The sequence below is a fragment of the Macaca mulatta genome, chromosome 7 (assembly GCF_049350105.2).
Source record: "Macaca mulatta isolate MMU2019108-1 chromosome 7, T2T-MMU8v2.0, whole genome shotgun sequence".
NCBI classification, from domain to species: Eukaryota; Metazoa; Chordata; class Mammalia; order Primates; family Cercopithecidae; genus Macaca; species Macaca mulatta.
Genome location: NC_133412.1, coordinates 166,032,777 through 166,049,080, shown reverse-complemented (window position 1 = coordinate 166,049,080; position 16,304 = coordinate 166,032,777). Strand labels below are relative to the sequence as shown.

Here is a 16,304-nt window from a genome sequence, read left to right as displayed (position 1 = left end):
ACGGCAGGGAGCCGAGAACAGCCACCTGCAGGCGATTCAGGCGGTGGCGCCGGTGGCTACGGGGTCCTTACGCATGGCCACGCCCCTTTCCGCCCGTGGCGAGACGAGGCGCGGCGCAGGGCCTGCGTGCGTGTGACGTAGCTGTCCTCCCGCGGTGGACGGCCCGCACGCGGCCGGCGCAACGTGAAAGGCTACACCCACAAAAGGCTAGGCCTCGTTGCGGGTCACGTGAGTTCTCCCTTTACTCACCATCTCCCGAAAGTTTTACAGAAGAGAAATGCCAGAGGCCCACGGCAGAAGGTGGAAATAAGAAACCATGATCCGGATTGCATGGCGCTTACTTTCTAGTGGCAGAGACAGATACTACATGACAGTGAATGGACAAGACAATTTCAGGGCGTTACCAGAGCTGTAACGACAAGAAAACGGGGAAAAGTGACTGGAAGCACGGGAGGTACTTTAAATCAGGTGGTCAGGGAAGGTCTCTCTGAGGAGATGATATTTGAGCTGAGACCCAAAGGATAGAAAAGGTAATACTGTGGTTATGTTATGCATGCAGTTCATTGACTATCTGAAATAAGTCTAAAATCCACATTCAATAGTTCAAAGACTCAGCACCCACTATGTGTACAGGATTGGGCTAATTTGGCCCTAATGACAAGCCTACAATACAGTTCCAAGTCTCACATCTTTGAGTTGAGGAAAGTAAGGCTCAAACAGTTTAAATAATTTGTCTAAGATCATCTGTCCTAATAAGGAGTCCACATTACTCCAAAGCCTGTGCCCCGTAGACTCAAAGTTTTATTGTCTCCAAATTAAATATTGGAAGTAATTACAGCTGCTGCTTTTCTTCCTCTCAGGTGAGGTTTAGCCCAGTACAGTGAAGAGAAAATTTTTCAGCACCAGGAGGTAATAATCATAATAATGGCATCTAACATTTATCAAACTTTTTATTAAGTGTAGAATACTGTGTTAAGCATTGCATGTGCCTCACCTCATTTTAATCTCACATTCATAAGGAAGGTACTATTATTCTCTGGTAGGTGGTATTGTTGTTCCTAACTATTAAGTTGCTTTTCCAGTTAAGGATTATACATCATCGCCTGTTGCCATGTAACTGCAGCGCGTCCTGTAGGAGGAGCATTCTTTCCATCCTCACTGATGTCAGGCTTGATCGTATGATCTTCTTTTGGCCAGTGAAATAGGAGCAGGAGGTCTTTCTGAGCAGAAGCATTAAGAGTTATTACGTATTTCAACCAGAGAAATGTTTCCTTTCATGAGAATAGTCTGTGTCAGAAGGGCTGCTCTTTCAGCCTTGGTCCTAGAAGAAAAAGGGGATGTGAAGCAGCTCACATCTGAGATTTCACATGAGTGAAATACCAACTTTTGCTGTTATAAGCCACTGAGATTTAGGATTGTTTCTTACACAGGCCTACCTAATAAAATCAGACTACTATTAATATATTATCCTATTTTACAGATGAAGACACTGAGATTCAATGAGGTTTAGTTACTTGCCCATGGTCACATAGAAGCAAAGGTAGAACAACTGGGATTCAAACTTGGGTCAGTGTGACTCTAGAAACAATGTTTTAATTGTCAAAGGGATGAGAATGAAAGAAGTTGAGGAAGAACCAATCTTCCACTGTATTGGACTAAACCTGACCTGAGAGGAAGAAAAGCAGGAGCTGTAATTACTCCCAATATTTAATTTGGAGACAAAACTTTGAGTCCAAGGGCACAGGCTTTGGAATAATGTGGACTCCTTATTAGGACTGATAATCTTAGACAAATTACTTAACCCGTTTTTTGGGGGGTTTTTTTGTTTGTTTGGTTGGTTTTTTGAAATGGAGCCTTGCTCTGTCGCCCATCCTGGAGTGCAGTGGCACGATCTCGGCTCACTGCAACCTCCACCTTCCGGGTTCAAGTGTTTCTCCTGCCTCAGCCCCTTGAGTAGCTGGGACTAGAGGCGTGTGCCACCATGCCCGGCTAATTTTTTGTATTTTTAGTAGAGACAGGGTTTCACCATGTTGGCCAGGCTAGTCTCAAACTCCTGACCTCAAGTAATCTGCCTGATCAGCCACTCAAAGTGCTGAGATTACAGGCATGAGCCACTGTGCTCAGCCCTTAACCTGTTTGAGCCTTACTTTCCTCAAGTTAAAGATGAAGACTAGGGACTATGTTGTAGGCTTGTCATTAGGGCCAAATTAGCCTGATCCTGTGCACATAGTGGTCCTGAGTATTTGAATTATTGAATGCGGATTTTAGACTTAATTCAGATATTCCAAAAAATGGCAACGGGCAGGCCCCAAAAAAGAGCGTTTCAAGAATTCCCACATATACCCCCTAAGAGGTCAGCATATAGATGCCTGCCATGCATACATTGTTGGGGCCGGGGTGGATTAGCCAGAGAAACAGCACAACAGAGAGAGGCTACAACCTTGCCCAATGGGTCAGAAAATTTGCCCTTTTCTTCCCGCCTCCTCCCTACCCTAATGCTACCAGCAGAACTAACGCCTAGAAAAGAAAGGGGAAGAAGGAAGCCTCTAGTGCTGTAGTGCAACCAGGCTAGTCTGCTCCAGACATCAGGGAGAGGAACTTTGAGTAGAGCTTAAGGATGAAGTTTTAAACAAATGGGGCTTTATTGTGACTTCTAGAATGGCAGAGTAAGGAATTCAGCAAATTATCTTCCCCAAAAACAATGATGAAATTGGACACAATTGTGAAAAACAACCATTTCAAATTCCTGGAAATCCACCACTGGTATAACATAAATTAAAAAGCATTTATTCAAGAAAAAACTATTAAACCTTGGGTAACAACAGTGAGTCTGTGACACGTTACCATGGGGAAATTCCCAATCCCTCTCCAGTTCCATGGGAATAGTTCTATCAGGGCTGAGTAGATGTGAAAACCAGCAGCTTTGCTGCCAGAGGGGGCTGACTTGGAGTGGTGCCAGAAAAACCCCATGGCCAAGGAGAAAGGTTGATTGGGAATGCCAACATCACAATTACCTGGGCTGCAAGACTGGTTGAGCAAACAACTGATTAGAAAGCCTGCTGGAAGTTCAGCAGTGAGAGCCAGGGAATCAGATAGGCATGGTGGGCTTTGGCAATGTGCTTATGGTCTGGAAGGCTGTGTCAGTTCAGGAGAGTCTGGCAAAAGCCCCAGTCATCTACTCGACCCTGGCGCAACATGAAGCCTTGCACAGTGGCAGAGGAGACACAGGAAAACAAAAGCCAGGGAAGCCTTGCAGAGGATGCAGAGGAGACACAAGAAAACTCAGCAAAACAAAAGCCAGAGCAGTCTTGTAAATTGCCTGAGTTTTGAATGTTCTTCAGCCTATTTAGATGACACAGCTCCATCAAGAAAGGGTAGAAGTCTCACTGGTTTGAGGTGTCTAATTACCACATCTGATCAATCATTGACTAAATTCTAAGCCATCTTGACTTTGGCGAAAACCCTAGAAAACGAGCCTTAGAAATAAACATAAAAGAGGAAAAAAAAAAACCAAAAAACTGAGGAGAAACATCACTGTCAACACACTATGGAAGATAAACTCTGCAGAATTAGTCCAGGCAAGTCACAAAACAAACGTATAAGAAAAACACAAAAAACACCCTCTGAGGGGCACATCAAAACACGAGAGTTGCTATATCATCTAAATTGTCCAGTGTTCAATTAAAAAAAAAGCAGACATGCAAATGAACAGAAAAATGTGACCATACACAGAGGTGAAAATCAATATAAATGTTGTGAGATGTTGGATTTAGCATATAAGGACTTCAAGGAAGTTTCTCAAATATGAAATCAAGTCTCACACAGCGCATCTACTCTATTTTTAAAAAAAGAGAGAAAAAAAATATGTTCACAAAACTAAGTGAAAATATGACAGCCAGCTGTGGCAGCTCACACCTGTGATCCCAGCACTTTGGGAGGCCAAGGCAGGAGGATTGCTTGGACTCAGGAGTTCGAGACCAGCCTAGGGAACATAGTGAGACCCAGGCTCAAACAAAACAAAAACAAAAAAATTACAACAATGCTTCATAAAATAGGGAATATCAGTAAAGAGATAGGGATTATTTTTTAAAAATCAATGGAATTCTAGAATTGAAAAGTACAATAAGTAAAAAAAAAAAAATTTCACTAGGGGAGCTCAATGCAAATTTGAGTGGGCTGAAGAGAGAAAACTTGAAGATAGATCAATAGAATTTGTCCAATCAATATAAAGAAAAAAGAATAAAAAATGAGGTGATTCTCAGAGATCTGTGTGACATCATCAAATATACCAATATGTATGCAATGGGAATTTCAGGAGAGAAGGATTGGGAGGAGGGGGGATATTTGAGGAAGAAATGGCCAGAAACTTTCCAAGTTTGATGAAAACATTAATCTGTACATCTAGGAAGCTCAATGATCTTCAAATAGGACAAACACAAAGACATTCATCCTGGTACGTAACAGTCAAGCTGTTGAAAGAAAGAAAATCTTAGAAACTGTAGGAGGAAAATGACTCATCAAAGATAGAGGAACAAGAGTAACAGCTGACTTCATATCAGAAACAATGAAGGAAGAAGGCAGTAGGATAACATATGTAAAATCCTAAAGGGGAAAAAAAACTGTCAACCAAGGATTCTATTTCCGGCAAAACTATTCTTCAAAAATGAAGGCTGGATAGAGACATTCCCAGATAAACAGAGACTGAGAGAAGTTGTGGCTAGTCCTATAAGACTTGCCGTATATGAAATAATAAGAAAATCATTCAACCTGAAAGGAAATGACACCAGGTGGTAATTCAAATCTGCATAAAGAAATTAAACAGAGCAGAGTGTTAAATACTGAAACGAGTCTGTTCTAAATACTAAAAGGGGCTGAAAATTATGGAAGCAAGCAAGCTATCATCAAGGAAACTATGGCTCAGAGGAAAAAATGGGAATTGATATAAATATCTTTGAGAATTATTGGAAGAAATTAAACCATTTCCTGTCAGTGCCCCCAGTGAGTTGAGGCTACCTAATAAACAATTAAACTAATATCTCAGAATGTTTCCCTCCTCCAGCAGTGGAAACATAAGCTTCTTTTTGGGAGTGACTCCCCTTCCGAGTCTCCCACTTAACTGGCATCACAACTGATACACTCTTTCTTCTACCCTATACTTCTTCATAACATTTACACAATTGTAATTATATGAGGGAGGGCAGGGATGGTGTCTGTCTTGTCTATGACTGTTTCAACAGAACCCAGCAAAGGACATGGCACAAGAAGATACTCCTACATATTGAATAATGAATGAATAATAATGTTCAGTAAATTGAGATAGCATGGAAAAGAGGCAGAAATCAGATAAACTGGTTTTGATTTGACTGTTAATTACCCTCAAGTAACTTAATCTTTCTGGCCCTCTATTTTATTATCAGGAAAAAAGACTGTACTCAATTGGAATATATCTAGTCTAGAAAGTAGGAAAACCTTGGTTCTAATCGTGATTCTCTAGTTTCTAGCTATAGGAACTTGAGCAAACCGCTTCTCTTCCCAGGCATCATTTATTAAATGGAGATACTGAACTAGAATTAGAGATTACAAGTCTGCAGCCTCAATTAATTGCTTTCATTTTGTTTGTTTTGTTTTGGTCACAGCACAGTGTTTAATTTCACTCTGTTGCTCAGGCTGGAGTGCAGTGGTGCAACCTTGGCTCACTGCAGCCTCAACCTCCTGGGCTCAAGTGATCCTCCCACCTCAGCCTCCCAAGTAGCTAGGACTACAGGCACATGCTACCTTGCCTGGCTAATTTTAATATTTTTTTTAAGAGACAGGGTTTCACCATATTAACCAGGCTTGTCTTGAACTACTGAGCTCAAGCAATCCACCCACTTTGGCCTCCCAAAATGCTGGGACTATAGTTGTGTGCCACAGTGTCTGGCCAAAATGAAGAATTTCTGTTCATAAAAATTAAAAGAATGAAAAGAAAGCCACAGGTTGGGAGAAGGCATTTATAACACATATATTTGACAAAGGACTTATATCTGGAATATAATGTGCTCTTACAAATCAAAATTTTTTTAAAAAATCCACCTAATAAGAATGAGCTAATAAATAAACACTTCGCAAGAGAAAATATCCAAAAGCACATGAAAAGGTGTTCAACATTATTAGTCATCAGAGAAATGTGAATTAAAATGATAATGAAATAATATATTTGCATACCCACCAGAATGGCTAAAATGTAAAAAGATGGAAAATTCCAGGTACTGATGAGGACATAGGGCCACCGGAACAGGCATACATTTCTGAGAGGAGTGTAAGTGATAGGAACACTTTGGAAAACATTAGCTATATCTACTAAAATTAAACAGAGGCCTACTGTATGACCTAGCATAGATTTACCCCAGGAGTCAGTAATTCTGCTCAGGAGAAATGAATGCAAGTATCCACCCAAAGACATTTATTTACAAGGATGTTCAAAGCAACTTTATTCATAATAATGCAAACTGGAAACAGCCCAAATGCTAATAAACTGGTGAATGGATTACAAAATTGTAGTATAGCTGTACAACACGGTACTTCATACCAATGAAAAACAGGAAACCACAACACCATAGATGGAACTCACAGGCATAATTTTGACTTAGAAGAAGCCAGTCCAAAAAGACTGTAATTCTGTTTCTCTGCAGGTCAAGAACAGGCAAAGTGAATTTGTGGTTACAGAAGTCATAATAAGGCCAGGCATGGTGGCTGATGCCTGTAATCCCAACACTTTGGGAGGCTGAGGCAGGAGGATCACTTGAGCCTGAGAGTTCGAGAACAGCCTGAGCAACGTAGGAAGACCCCATCTCTACCAAAAAAAAAAAAAAAAAAATTAATTAACCAGGCATGGTGATGTGTGCTGCCTGTACAGCTACTCAGGAGGTTGAGGGAGGAGGATTGCTTGAGCCCAGGAGTTTGAGGTTGCAGTGAGCCATGATTGCGACACTGCACTCCAGCCTGGGTAATGGAGTGAGACCCTCTGTCAAAAAAAAAAATTAAAAAAAAGAAAAGAAGAAGTTATAGTATCAGTTATCTTTTGGGAGGGCAGATATTGACTGGGAGTGGTCAAGATGGAGGTGCTCATAGTATTCTACATCTTAACATTGGTATTGATTATATGTAAAAATCCATCCAACACTGTACTTGACAGTTCTTTACATATATCATGTTATACTTAAAACAATTTTCAAAAAATACATACCTTTAAGAAGGTAGTTCCACTTTTAGGAAATTACCCTACAGATATACTCACACTTATGCAAAATGACATATATGAAGTTATTAATTACAGTGTTGCTTATAACAGCAAATAACAAGTTAAATGTTCATTGATTTAAAATTCTTGGTACATTCATCCAGTGGAATATTATGTGGCTGTTTTTAAAAAGAAACAGGATCTCTTATGCAAGGATATGAAAAAACTCTAAGATCTCAAGAATATATGTTAAATTAGAAAAAAACACAAAAGGAAAATAATGGTGTATACAGTGTGATTTTGTAATTGCCTGACGGGTTCTTCTTGCCCACTGCACAGATTTACTGAGACAGCAGTATTGCAGTAGAGAAAGAGTTTAATTAACACAAGGCTAGCCAAGTGGAAGATGGGAGCTTATTACTTGAAATCAGTCTTCCTGAAAATTTGGAGGTGAGGGTTTCTTAAGGATAGCCTGGTGGCCTGGGGTCTAGGGAATGAAGGATGTTAACTGGTTGGGTTGGGGATGAAATAATAGAGGGTCAAAACTATCTTCTTGTGCTGAGTCATTTCCTGGGTGGATCACAAGACCAGTTGAGCCAGTTTCTTGGTATGGGTTACAGGTCCAGGTGGCACTGAGAGGAGTTAGCCAGCTTGCCTTAGGTAGATAGCAAGGGAAGGGTCCCCAGAGAGCCCCCAACCCACAGGTTAGTGCCTCATCCCCACATAACAGAAAAAGCAGCCTGGGAAAAAAATCAAGCTGCAAGCAACAATAAGGGAACTAGCACAGGGAGTTGTGCCTGGAGACACGCCCAAGGCTGCACAGTTAGAAGAACCTCCAGCCCATTCAGATAAAAACTTGCACAAACCTCCAGTTCACTCAGATAAGGGGACAAGGCCTGACATAGAAATGCCTTTGTCCTTTTTGTAATCAGTGGGCTCCTGGGAAAAAGTTTGTTCTCCTTTTTTGGGCATGAACACAGTGGGCTCCAGTGGGTTCTGGTGGGCACTTTCCTTTCCTTTTCAGATTGTGAGACTGGCCTCTGTGAATCATCACTTCAGCCCCTGATTGGTCCCAGGCCAAGGTCCTCGGGCCAAGCTGAATCACTTTCTCCAAGACAGCCCACAGACTAAGCACATTCCTTCCCCTTTCCAGTTTATAAAAACCCTGGACCCCAGCCTCATAGTGGGCAACCCATTCAGGCTTCCCTCTCTGCGGGCGGACAGCTTTCGTCTTTCGCTTACTAAACTTTCGTTCCCACCTCACCCTTGTGTCTGCGCTTCTTAATCATCATGGATGTGAGGTAAAGAACTCCAGGTGATACCTCACAAGAGAGATTGCCACACTGTGGTGCGTTGGTGAGACTACACCACCATCAGCTGGTCCATCAGAATTCAGGGTCTGAAAAATGCCATCAACATTTCAGATTTTAACAATAGTGGTGTTGTCTACAGGAGCAAATGAGGAGGTTACTAATCTTGTGACCTCCAGAACAATGGCTATAGTGTAACTACACTTATATCTTAGCAGATGTAGGCCCCTCCCATAATACTAATCTTGTGGCCTTTCATTAGGTTTTTTTGTTGTTGTTGTTGCTTTTTTTTCAATTGTTGTTGTTTTGTTTTGCTTTCTTGAGAAAAGGTCTCGCTCTGTTGCTCAAGTGAATGCAGGGGTGCAGTCTCGGCTCACTGCAACCCCTGCCTCCTGGGTTCAAACAATTCTCCTGCATCAACCTCCTGAGTACCTGGGACTACAGGCGCCCACTGCCACACCTGACTAATTTTTGTATTTTTAGTGGAGGTGGGTTTTCGCCAGGTTGCCCAGGCTAGTCTCCAACTCTGGCCTCAAGTGATACGCCCACTTCAGCCTCCCAGAGTGCTGGGATTACAGGTGTTAGCCGCTGCGCCTGGCCAGCCTTTCATTAGTTTTTAAAAGGTAGTTTTAGTCTCCAGAAAAGGAGGGGGTAGTTTGCGGAAGGGATACTATCATCCTTGCTTTAAGGTTAAATTATAAACTAAATTACTCCCAGAGCCAGCTTGGCCTATGCTCAAGAATAAACAAGGATAGCTTGGAAGTTAGAAGCAAGATGGAATCAGCTATGTCAGATGTTTCTTACTGTCATAATTTTGCAAATGTGGTTTCACTATCATTTGTGTAAAAATACTTTTTATAGGTAGAGTCCAAGTCTTGAAGGACACCTTGTTTGCATCCAGAGAGGAGGACTTGGCTAGGTAACAGGAGTGAGAGGAAGATTTATTTATTTATTTATTTTTGAGAGGGCATTTCACTCTGTCGCCCAGGATGGAGTGCAGTGGTATGATCTCAGCTCACTGCAACCTCCACCTTCTGGGTTCAAGTGATTCTCCTGCCTCAGCCTCCCGAATAGCTGGAACTATAGGAGTGAGCCATCATGACTGGCTAATTTTTGTATTTTTAGTAGAGATGAGGTTTCGCTATATTGGCCAGGCTGGTATTGAACTCCTGACCTCAGATGATCCACCTGCCTTGGCCTCCCAAAGTTCTGGGATTACAGGCATGAGCCACCATGCCCGGCCGGTTTATTTTTTAATGTATCCTTTTTTGTATGTACCCTTTGAACTTTGTACCATAAAAATCTTATTTTTGAAAGTAAATAACATTAAAAAATTATTTTAAACTTTGAATATCCCAGGAGATAGAATGTACTCTCTATGTCTTCACAGCCCTGCCTCTGTGAATCCTTACACCCCACATTTAAAGTATCTGTCTAGCTCCTGCAAGCTTCCCCTAGGGACTTTGTGACCCACACTAGAAGATTCCTGTGTCTTTCAGCTCCTTGGTGCTGTGATTCTACTTTGCACAGATCTGGAGAATGAAATTGTGAGCCTTTTTGTGCATTTTTATCTTCCAGCAGCAGAGGGCACTTAGCACTTAAAAATATGTACCTTATGTTTGTATGTATGTTGTATAATATCTAGGTTGACAAGCAACATGAGTATTGATGTATCCTTTCTTTTATAGAGCACAGAGTGTAGTATTTTTATGAACTGACCTTGGATGACCCAAGGGGATTTCATATTCCCACACCTTTTTGGAAGTTCCCCAGATGTGACAGGGCAGTTCTGGTGTTTTCCATGTTATCTGGGCTGCTAAACTGCTCCTAGGGATGAATCCCTTCACCCCTTCACCCCTGGTGAACCTCTTAGATCCCCCTCTCTCCCTATCCTCAGCTGTCATGCCTTTGAAGAGCCCTCCAACCCCCATATGTCCCCATGTTGGTAGTGGGGCTAAGCGGAGAAAGTGCTTTATGTTGTCCTGGAAATAGCACAAGCGTGGGAGTAAACAAACTATGTTGTGCCTTACTATGGTGTCATGGACAACTCTCTCAGGGCCTCAGTTAGTGGCTTATAAGGTATATGTGGGTGATTGTTTCTTATGCCATAAAATTCTTTCTTTCTTCCTTTCTTCCTTTCTTCCTTTCTTCCTGTCTTCCTGTCTTCCTTTCTTTCTCTCTTTCTCTCTTTCTCTCTCTCTCTCTCTTTCTCTCTTTCTCTCTTTCTCTCTTTCTTTCTCTCTTTCTTTCTTTCTTTCTTTCTTTGACGGAGTCTAGCTCTGTCGCCCAGGCTGGAGTGCAGTGGTGGGATCTTGGTTCACTGCAACCTCCGCCTCCCGGGTTTAAGTGATTCTCCTGCCTCAGCCTCCTGAGTAGCTAGGATTACAGGCTTCTGCCACCATGCCCAGCTAATTTTTGTATTTTTAGTAGAGACTGGGTTTCACCGTATTGGCCAGGCTGGTCTCGAACTCCTGACCTTGTGATCCGCCCACCTTGGCCTCCCACAGTGCTGGGATTACAGGTGTGAGCTAGTGCACCCAGTCAAAATTATTTCTTTAAAGGGCTACATTGAACTAAATTTGGCCTGAGGACGCCTCTATACTTGAGTTCTTACGTAAGGAACTGCAACCTAACTTGGCACATAAACTAACTGAAAGCCTAACTTAGGAATATACTTTTATAACAGAAGTCTCAGCCAATCACAGCAGCAGAGCTTCAGTCAGTTATAGATGGGCAACAGATCAGACCATGTCCAAATAAGGCCTCTCTCTCCAGCTCCATCTTAAACTGCTCTCCTCTTTACCCACATGCTCCAGCCATCTGGCCCTCAGGAACATTGGCCTTGCTATTCTCACTGCCTGGAAATTTACTCTCTGCACCCCTTATCTCCTACAGGGAGCAATCCAAGGGACCAGTGAGGAAACCACAATGTCTTTTATAATTCAGCCTTGGAAGTCAGAAACCAATGTTTCTACCATATTGTACTAGTTTCATAGACTATCCCCAATTCACTGTGGGAGTACAATACAGGAGGGCATGTGTACCAGGAGGTGAGGATCTGTAGAGGCCATCTTGGGGCCAACAATTACAGATAAGAAACAAGTAATGTCTGCGATTTGCTAGAAGATTATCTGAACTGGGGGAACTTGGTGAGGGTACAAATCAGACAAGACTGCTCATCATTGTTCAACACTGAGTTTGGCTGATCATTACATATGGTCCTTTACACTGTGCTGCCTATGCTACTACATATTTGAGGTTTTTTGTAATAAAAAGTTAAAAACAAAAAACACAATGTATATAGTGTGGGAGTTCACCTGCTCAGCCAGAGTGGAGCAACTGCTATTCCCAAACCCAAGTTCACATTTTCACCAGGACTTATAGAGTATCTGATACACACTTGCCTAGTTGGTCAGAATTAGCTAGAAGTGAACATAATTATTAAGAAAACAAGTTGCAGAAATACATGTATGATATAATAACATTTATTTAAAACTTTCAAACCTATAAAATAATACTATATAATTTGTATAGATATTGAAATGCATGTTAAGGGTATAAAAATTTACAGGAATAATAAACATTAATTTATTATAGTAGTTACTTCTGGATGGAGAAAGCAGGGACAGATGCCTTTAGAAATACGTTTATAATTTTTTAAGGGTAAGAAACAAATATGGCATAATGTCATCACTTGATAAAGTTGGTGCTAGGTAAATGGGTGCTAGATATTCTATAGCTTTGTCTTTTTTTTTTTTTTTAGAGGGAGTCTCACTCTGTCTCCCAGGCTGGAGTGCAGTGGCATGATCTCTGCTCACTGCAACCTTGCCTCCCAGGTTCAAGCGATTCTCATGCCTCAGCCTCCTGAGTAGCTGGGACTACAGGTGCACACCACCACACCTGGCTAATTTTTTGTATTTTTAGTGGAGACAGGCTTTTGCCACATTTCGCCACGTTGGCCAGGCTGGTCTCGAACTCCTGACCTCAGGTGATCTGCCGACCTCAGTCTCCCAAAGTCCTGGGATTCCAGGCGTGAGCCACCACGCCTGGCCTATCTTTCTATTACTGATGGAGATTTGGGTTGTTTCCAGGTTTGGAGTAATACTGATGGGAATATGATTATTCATGTATCCTGAGGCACATATGCATGAGTTTTCTTGGGTAAATGCCTGGGAGTACAATTTCTGCATCTCAAGAAGGGTGCATTTTCAACTTCTCTTTGTAACGCAAAACCAGTTTCCAAATGGGTTGTCCCACTTGACGTCCCCACCAACATGTCTGCAAGTTCCCTTGCTCCGTAACCTCACCAACATCTGCTATTATCAGACTTTTACTTTTTGCCAATCTGGTAGGTTTATAATAAGCATCTTGTTTGGGGTCTTTAATCCACCTGAAATGGATTTTTTTGGTATATTGAATGAGGCATTTCTTCCCTTCATTCGGTCTCTGCTCAAATGTCATTTTCTCAGAGAGACTTCCCTAAATATTCTATATAATAAATTCCCCAGGGCTCCCGTCTCTCATTCTCTATTCCCTTACCTGGTTTTATTTTCCATTAACTTCTGACATCGTATTCTACATTTATTTCTCTTATGTCATGATATTTATGTGGTTGAGTTATTTTTATTTTCTTAACAGATAGCAGCTGTGGTCTAAAGGCTTTGTGCATATTCATTCTTTCAACTCACATTACAACCTTGTGAGGAGCAGTCCTATGTGGTGAGTCCTATTATTAGCTTGATATTATAGATGAAGAAACCAAAGCCGGAGAGATTAACGTGCTCAAAGTCACACAGCTGATAAGTGGCAGAGCCAGGCAATGGCACAGGGACTGCTACTTATTTATTGCCTTCTTCTCCATTAGAATATGAGCTCCAGAAGGATGAAAGCTTTGTCTGTTTTGCTTACCTTGGTGCCCAGAACAGTGCCTGGCACACAGGAGGTCTTCCGTACATACTTGTTGAATAACCTAGGCAGGCCCCAGTCTTAGTTATCTCTTAGAGCTGAATGCCATATCTGACACTGATCTGCAGAGATGTAACAGGAGATTATTAAACCTAGCTGTTTATCCTTCACTTGCAACTCATATTGCCTTAGGGTGCTTCCTCAATGAAGGCTATGTCTGGGTCACCCAACCTCAGCATGATTCACATTTTAGGCTGCATAATTCTTGGCTGTGGGACACTGTCCTGTTTGTGCATTGGAGGATGTTTAGCAGCATCCATGACCACTACCCACCAGACATCAGTAACAACCCCCCTTTGCCCAGTTGTGACACTTAAAAATGTCTCCAGACATTGCCAGGTGACCCCTGGGGGACAAAATTATCCCCAGTTGAGAACCACTGAGCTAACCTTTGAAGTTTGTCTTTGGATGTGGAGCCTGAGTTGGGGGAGTATCAAAATGCCACAGCGAGGCCGGGTGTGGTGGCTCACACCTATAATCCTAGCACTTTGGGAGGCCGAGGCGGGCAGATCACCTGAGGTCAGGAGTCCAAACCCAGCCTGGCCAACATGGCGAAACCCCATCTCTACTAAAAATACAAAAATTAGCCAGGGGTGGTGGTACGCGCCTGTAATCCCAGCTACTCTGGAGACTGAGGCAGGAGAATCACCTGAATCCAGGGGGCCGAGGTTGCAGTGAGCTGAGATCACGCCAAGGTACTCCAGCCAGGGTGATAGAGTTAGACTACGTCTCAAAAAAAAAAAAAAAAAAAAAAAAAAAAAAAAAAAAAAACCACAGAGGAGGGAGAGAGGAGAAAATGATCCGGAGATATGGGCATCCAGCAAGAGAAAGCTTCTTTGTCTCTCTGTGTTGGGGTAGTGGGTGGGAAGGGGAGGTCAAACTGCAAGGCCCTTCTTTCCTCCTCCCCACCCCCAGGTTCAACTGTGAAAGGAGGGGTTCCTAGGCTGCACATAGGTGCTTAGAGAAGTCCTAGTACATAGGATTTTCTCTCCACTTCTCAGCACACAGGCCAGGAATCTGCAAGCCCCCATAGCACAGGCCCACATTCAGGGGTTCGTTAAGAAATGGCTGAGGAATGTGCCAAGGCAGGTGTGCAGGTGTGCTGGAGGGCAGCCGAGAGAGACCTACACACACCAGAGTAGTTTGGAAAAAGTGGCTGAGGGTTTCTGGATCTTTGCAAAGCACAAAAGTTCGGAACAAATCTGTGGTGTGCAGCACGGTGCCCGCAGCAAGTCCCAGTTCAGCACCTTGAAAACCCAAGTGGGACCAGCCCAGCAAGCACCAGGGCCCAGGAACTAAACCGGGAAAGTCTCAAGACATCAGAGACCAGTAAACCCTGAAGAACCCCATGTGAGAAAGGATTCTCTTCCCAGTGCCATGAGGCTACAGAAGCCCGCCCTGTCTCCAGACGCCATCTTGGAAAAGAGATGTGGGAACAGGAAGTGTGTTAGTCAGAATGCAGAGTCAGCTACCATGACAGAGACCAAAGTGACAGTGACATAAACAAGATAAAAGGTTTCTCTCTTGTGAAGCATCCAAGTATTAGCAGTCCAGAGCTAATGGAGAAGCTCTTTGGTGTTGGAGACCCAGGTTCATTCTCCCTTGAGCTCTTCCATTCCTAGACTGTTGGCTTCATCTGGTCTACGATGGCTCCACACCATGGCACTTTCCAGGCAGCAACATAGAGACTGTATGAGTATTATCCGATTGGCCAGAATTGAGTCACGTGGCTGTACCTGGCTTCAAGTGAGGCTGGGAAATGTAGTCTTTAATTGGGAAGCCATGGGCCTGGCTAAAGCTCAGGAGTTCTATCGCTAGAGGAAGTAAGGGGGCTGCCAGGAAGACAGCCTGAAGGACAAATCCACTTTCCCAAAGGAATCTGAAGGAAGGTGACTTAAACCAGTGGAATCTGAGCTGTCTCTAAGCGGCAGCTTCAAGTCATCTCTTCCCCATGCGCTGGTCTTTCTCCCTACAATGGGCGCTCCAGATCCAGAGAGCAGTTAAAGGAAATAGTGAAACACAATATCTTTTGCAGAGCTGAGGGTTACTTCGTATATTTTTAACCCTTTTGAGAAAAAAAAAAACAGAGAACTGGGTAAAGTGTGAATTGCAGCTCCTCTGTTTCAGAGCACTCAGGCAGGCTGGCGGCTCACTCTTGGGAGAAAGGGACCAGACAGGCCTCTGTCACCAGCATTAATGGCATCCTACGGTAGGTCTAAGGAGAGGCACTTCAGCCTTCTAAGGAAGTCTCATGAGTATTTAACAAGTATCAGCTGATGACAGAATAGGAGGAAGTTTAGGGTAGGTAGGAGACAGGCCTGAAGTCAAAGACCCCATGAGCCCAATACTGAAATGATTTTCACCCTTTGGTATTAGAGGAATAATAAGTGCTCTTGTTTCATTCTTAATACTACCTCAGAACCTACTAGGTAGAGTATTATTTTATCAGCTAATCTTCATGAAAAATCTGTGAAGCAGGGACTATTATTATTCCCATTTTACAGATGAGAAAATGGAACCTCAGAGAAATTAAACAAGAGTGACCCAACATCTCTAAGGCAGGTGAGCCTGGAGAGCAGAGGAATTGACCTGGGCTGGGGCTTTTCTTCCCTAAGGATCCTATCGAACATGTTGCATCACCATCAATCACAGTGGAGTATGTTTCTTAGAAAGATGGAGGAAGAAATTCCTGGCAGGTCCTGGTGGCTCATGCCTGCCATACTAGCACTTTTGGAAGCCAATGCAAGAGAATTACTTGAGCCAGTAGTTCCAGACCAGCCTGAGCAACACGGTGAGTCCCTGTCTCTATA

At 42.9% G+C, this 16,304-nt stretch overlaps 1 long non-coding RNA gene across 1 annotated transcript; it reads left to right on the top strand.

Moving 5' to 3' along the window:
* The first annotated feature begins 107 nt into the window (after positions 1–107).
* On the top strand, positions 108–13,250 carry LOC144330385 (uncharacterized). Its single transcript, XR_013396506.1, has 3 exons — positions 108–530; positions 861–909; positions 13,168–13,250. It is a non-coding gene; the product is annotated as an uncharacterized LOC144330385 (long non-coding RNA).
* Positions 13,251–16,304: the final 3,054 nt, after the last annotated feature.